The following is a 5,257-nucleotide window of genomic DNA, read 5'->3' as shown; positions in this document are numbered from 1 at the left end:
TAAGTGGTTATTAAATGATGAGCACAACCGTGGTGGATGACTAACTGTTTCGTTCTCACACTGGAGAATTGTAATATCCTGTACAGCCACATCATTCCCTGATACCATTTTCTCAATTGACATTATAGTTTTAATGTTTCTATAAGAGCATTTATACTATAAGGATGTAATACTCTGTTTCAGCATAACTGAAGGTATTCTTTAGCCTTTTGCGGTACTTTATGTAACGAAATTTTGCCAATAGGCTGTCATTTATATTATGATAGAGTTAAAATGTTCTCCTCAGTAATATTCTGTACTCGTCGCTCGTTAGTGCTGCACATCTGTCATCCAATTCTTTCAGAGAGAAAATGCTATTAAATATAGTTACAACTCTTTGTAAAAATGTATTATCTTGGTCGTACTATCTGTTTTAACTGTGGACTTCGTTCAAGGTTTGCTCTTCAAGATTGGCTTAAAATACCTGCACTGCAAGTTGTTCCACATCTCTCTAACATTTGTTTACTGGTTTGGGTCTTGAAACTGTCTCAGTTTCTTTCAGTACTAATACCTGAGGATCATAATCTGACAGGCCACTAGTAACTTTTCTCATACTGTGCTCACCAACTAGAGAGCAATGTAAGAAGACATGGTCAATGGCAGTGCTGCTGTTTCCCTGAACTCTATTTGGAAGGTACACTATTTTTAACAATTTTCTTTTCTTTCGAAAGTCAGTCAGAAAGTTCCTATTTAAATACCTATACAAAATTAACCTAATGTTTTTCTTAAGGACCGACCCTAAATTGGTGTCAGGTCTGAAGAGGAAAACAGTGTAGTCTAATTTGGAAAGCTATGGATCTCTACTATTAAATGATTTCTTGGAGAATTCATCCACTTTTGCATATAATTAAAATATTTAGTTGTTACAACATTTTGATACGTGAGCTCATTCATATGAATCATTAAATTTGGCATAAAAGGCCTCTCTTACCTATTACAAAAAGTCTGTCAACTTTCTTCAAGTGTGCTAGCTGTGTTTCAATTTAATGTATACAATTAAATTAAAATGATTATATAATTCCCCGACCGCTTGAGAGGGCCTTATTCCCCTTCCAAGTAACCAAATACAAAGTCTGTAAGTGATATTTGTTGACAGGAATCTTGCACAGTATTTGATGAGAGATATGCTTTAATTCTTATCCTGAATTACCAGAATATTTCTAAGAAATACACTCCTGGAAATTGTAATAAGAACACCGTGAATTCATTGTCCCAGGAAGGGGAAACTTTATTGACACATTCCTGGGGTCAGATACATCACATGATCACACTGACAGAACCACAGGCACATAGACACAGGCAACAGAGCATGCACAATGTCGGCACTAGTACAGTGCATATCCACCTTTCGCAGCAATGCAGGCTGCTATTCTCCCAGGGAGACGATCGTAGAGATGCTGGATGTAGTCCTGTGGAACGGCTTGCCATGCCATTTCCACCTGGCGCCTCAGTTGGACCAGCGTTCGTGCTGGACGTGTAGACCGCGTGAGACGACGCTTCATCCAGTCCCAAACATGCTCAATGGGGGACAGATCCGGAGATCTTGCTGGCCAGGGTAGTTGACTTACACCTTCTAGAGCACGTTGGGTGGCACGGGATACATGCGGACGTGCATTGTCCTGTTGGAACAGCAAGTTCCCTTGCAGGTCTAGGAATGGTAGAACGGTGGGTTCGATGACGGTTTGGATGTACCGTGCACTATTCAGTGTCCCCTCGACGATCACCAGTGGTGTATGGCCAGTGTAGGTGATCGCTCCCCACACCATGATGCCGGGTGTTGGCCCTGTGTGCCTCGGTCGTATGCAGTCCTGATTGTGGCGCTCACCTGCACGGCGCCAAACACGCATACGACCATCATTGGCACCAAGGCAGAAGCGACTCTCATCGCTGAAGACGACACGTCTCCATTCGTCCCTCCATTCACGCCTGTCGCGACACCACTGGAAGCGGGCTGCACGATGTTGGGGCGTGAGCGGAAGACGGCCTAACGGTGTGCGGGACCGTAGGCCAGCTTCATGGAGACGGTTGCGAATGGTCCTCGCCGATACCCCAGGAGCAACAGTGTCCCTAATTTGCTGGGAAGTGGCGGTGCGGTCCCCTACGGCACTGCGTAGGATCCTACGGTCTTGGCGTGCATCCGTGCGTCGCTGCGGTCCGGTCCCAGGTCGACGGGCACGTGCACCTTCCGCCGACCACTGGCGACAACATCGATGTACTGTGGAGACCTCACGCCCCACGTGTTGAACAATTCGGCGGTACGTCCACCCGGCCTCCCGCATGCCCACTATACGCCCTCGCTCAAAGTCCGTCAACTGCACATACGGTTCACGTCCACGCTGTCGCGGCATGCTACCAGTGTTAAAGACTGCGATGGAGCTCCATATGCCACGGCAAACTGGCTGACACTGACGGCGGCGGTGCACAAATGCTGCGCAGCTAGCGCCATTCGACGGCCAACACCGCGGTTCCTGGTGTGTCCGCTGTGCCGTGAGTGTGATCATTGCTTGTACAGCCCTCTCGCAGTGTCCGGAGCAAGTATGGTGGGTCTGACACACCGGTGTCAATGTGTTCTTTTTTCCATTTCCAAGAGTGTACGACATGTTCGAACCGGTGAATATGATACAAAGAAGACGTTAGATAGGTCCAAAAGGGGATCTTAGTTCATCATCATCATCATCATCATTTAAGACTGATAATGCCATTCAGCGTTCAGTCTGGAGCATAATCCCCCTTATAAAATTCCTCCATGATCCCCTATTCAGTGCTAACATTGGTGCCTCTTCTGATGTTAAGCCTATTACTTCAAAATCATTCTTAACCGAATCCAGGTACCTTCTCCTTGGTCTATCCTGACTCCTCCTACCCTCTACTGCTGAACCCATGAGTCTCTTGGGGAACCTTGCTTCTCCCATGCGCGTAAGATGACCCCACCATCTAAGCCTGTTCGTCCTGACTGCTACATCTATAGAGTTCATTCCCAGTTTTTCTTTGATTTCCTCATTGAGCACACCCTCCTGCCATTGTTCCCATCTACTAGTACCTGCAATCATCCTAGCTACTTTCATATCCGTAACCTCAACCTTGTTGATAAGGTAACCTGAATCCACCAAGCTTTCGGTCCCATACAACAAAGTTGGTCGAAAGATTGAACGGTGCACAGATAACTTAGTCTTGGTACTGACTTCCTTCTTGCAGAAGAGAGTAGATCGTAGCTGAGCGCTCACTACATTAGCTTTGCTACACCTCGCTTCCAGTTCTTTCACTATGTTGCCATCCTGTGAGAATATGCATCCTAAGTACTTGAAACCGTCCACCTTTTCTAACTTTGTTCCTCCTATTTGGTACTCAATCCGTTTATATCTCTTTCCCACTGACATTACTTTTGTTTTGGAGATGCTAATCTTCATACCATAGTCCTTACATTTCTGATCTAGCTCTGAAATATTACTTTGCAAACTTTCAATAGATTCTGCCATCACAACTAAGTCATCCGCATATGCGAGACTGCTTATTTTGTGTTCACCTATCTTAATCTCACTCAGCCAGTCTATTGTTTTCAACATATGATCCATAAATAATATGAACAACAGTGGAGACTGGTTGCAGCCTTGTCTTACCACTGAAACTACTCTGAACCATGGACTCAATTTACCGTCAACTCTAACTGCTGCCTGACTATCTATGTAAAGACCTTTAATTGCTTGCAAAAGTTTGCCTCCTATTCCATAATCACGTGGAACAGACAATAACTTCCTCTTAGGAACCCGGTCATATGCCTTTTCTAGATCTATAAAACCTAGATACAATTCCCTGTTCCTCCCGTAACACTTCTCCATCATTTGCCGTAAGCTAAAGATCTGGTCCTGACAACATCTAAGAGGCCTAAACCCCACACTGATTTTCATCCAATTTGTCCTCAACTAATACTCGCACTTTCCTTTCAACAATACCTGAGAAGATTTTATCCACAACGCTGATCAAAGAGATACCTCTGTAGTTGTTACAATCTTTTCTGTTTCCATGTTTAAAGATTGGTGTGATTACTGCTTTCTTCCAGTCTGATGGAACCTGTCCCGACTCCCACGCCATTTCATTTATCCTGTGTAGCCATTTAAGACCTGACATTCCACTGTATTTGATGAGTTCCGACTTAATTTCATCCACCCCAGCTGCTTTATTGCACTGCAATCTATTGACCATTTTCTCCACTTCCTCAAATGTGATCCTATTTCCATCATCGTTCCTGTCCCATTGTACATCGAAATCTGAGACATTACTGATCGTATTTTCACCTACATTGAGCAACTCTTCAAAATATTCCCTCCATCCGCCCAAGGCATCAACAGGATTCACCAGCAGTTTTCCTGATCTGTCCAAAATACTTGTCATTTCCTTCTTACCTCCCTTTCGAAGATTGCTAATTACACTCCAGAATGGTTTTCCAGCAGCTTGACCCAAAGTCTCCAACCTGTTTCCAAAGTCATCCCAAGATTTCTTCTTGGATGCTGTAATTATCTGTTTGGCTTTGCTTCTTTCTTCAACATAACTTTCTCTGTCTACCTGAGTTCTAGTATGCCTTCTTTTTCCTTTTACAGGCTGCCTTGACTGTGTCATTCCACCAAGCTGTTTGCTTCATCCTACCTTTACACACTACTGTTCCATGACATTCTTTGGCCACTTCTAGTACTGTGTCCCTGTACCTTGTCCATTCCTTTTCCAGTGACTGCAGTTGACCACATTCAACTAACTGGTACCTGTTGACCACATTCAACTAACTGGTACCTTCCTGAGATCACTGTTATGTACTTGTGTCTGATTTCCTTATCCTGAAGTTTCTCCACTCTTATCCTCCTACACGTGGACCTTATCTCCTGCACTTTCGGCCTCACACTGCAGATTAAATAGTGATCAGTGTCGTCAAAGAATCCCATTAATACACGTGTGTCCCTCACAGCCTTCCTGAATTCCTGATCTGTTATTATATAGTCAATTACAGATCTGGTTCCTCTGCCTTCCCAAGTATACCGGTGAATGTTTTTATGTTTAAAAAAGGAGTTTGTGATTACTAAGCCCATACTGGCACAGAAATCCAAGAGTTGTTTCCCGTTCCTGTTGGCCTCCATATACTCTCCAAATTTACCCATAACCTTTTCATACCCTTCTGTTCGATTTCCAGTCCTAGCATTAAAATCACCCATGAGCAGAACACTGTCCTTGT

Source organism: Schistocerca americana, unplaced genomic scaffold (assembly GCF_021461395.2).
Source record: "Schistocerca americana isolate TAMUIC-IGC-003095 unplaced genomic scaffold, iqSchAmer2.1 HiC_scaffold_43, whole genome shotgun sequence".
NCBI lineage: Eukaryota > Metazoa > Arthropoda > Insecta > Orthoptera > Acrididae > Schistocerca > Schistocerca americana.
The sequence above is the reverse complement of the archived record's forward strand: the minus strand, read 5'-3'. Positions refer to the sequence as shown.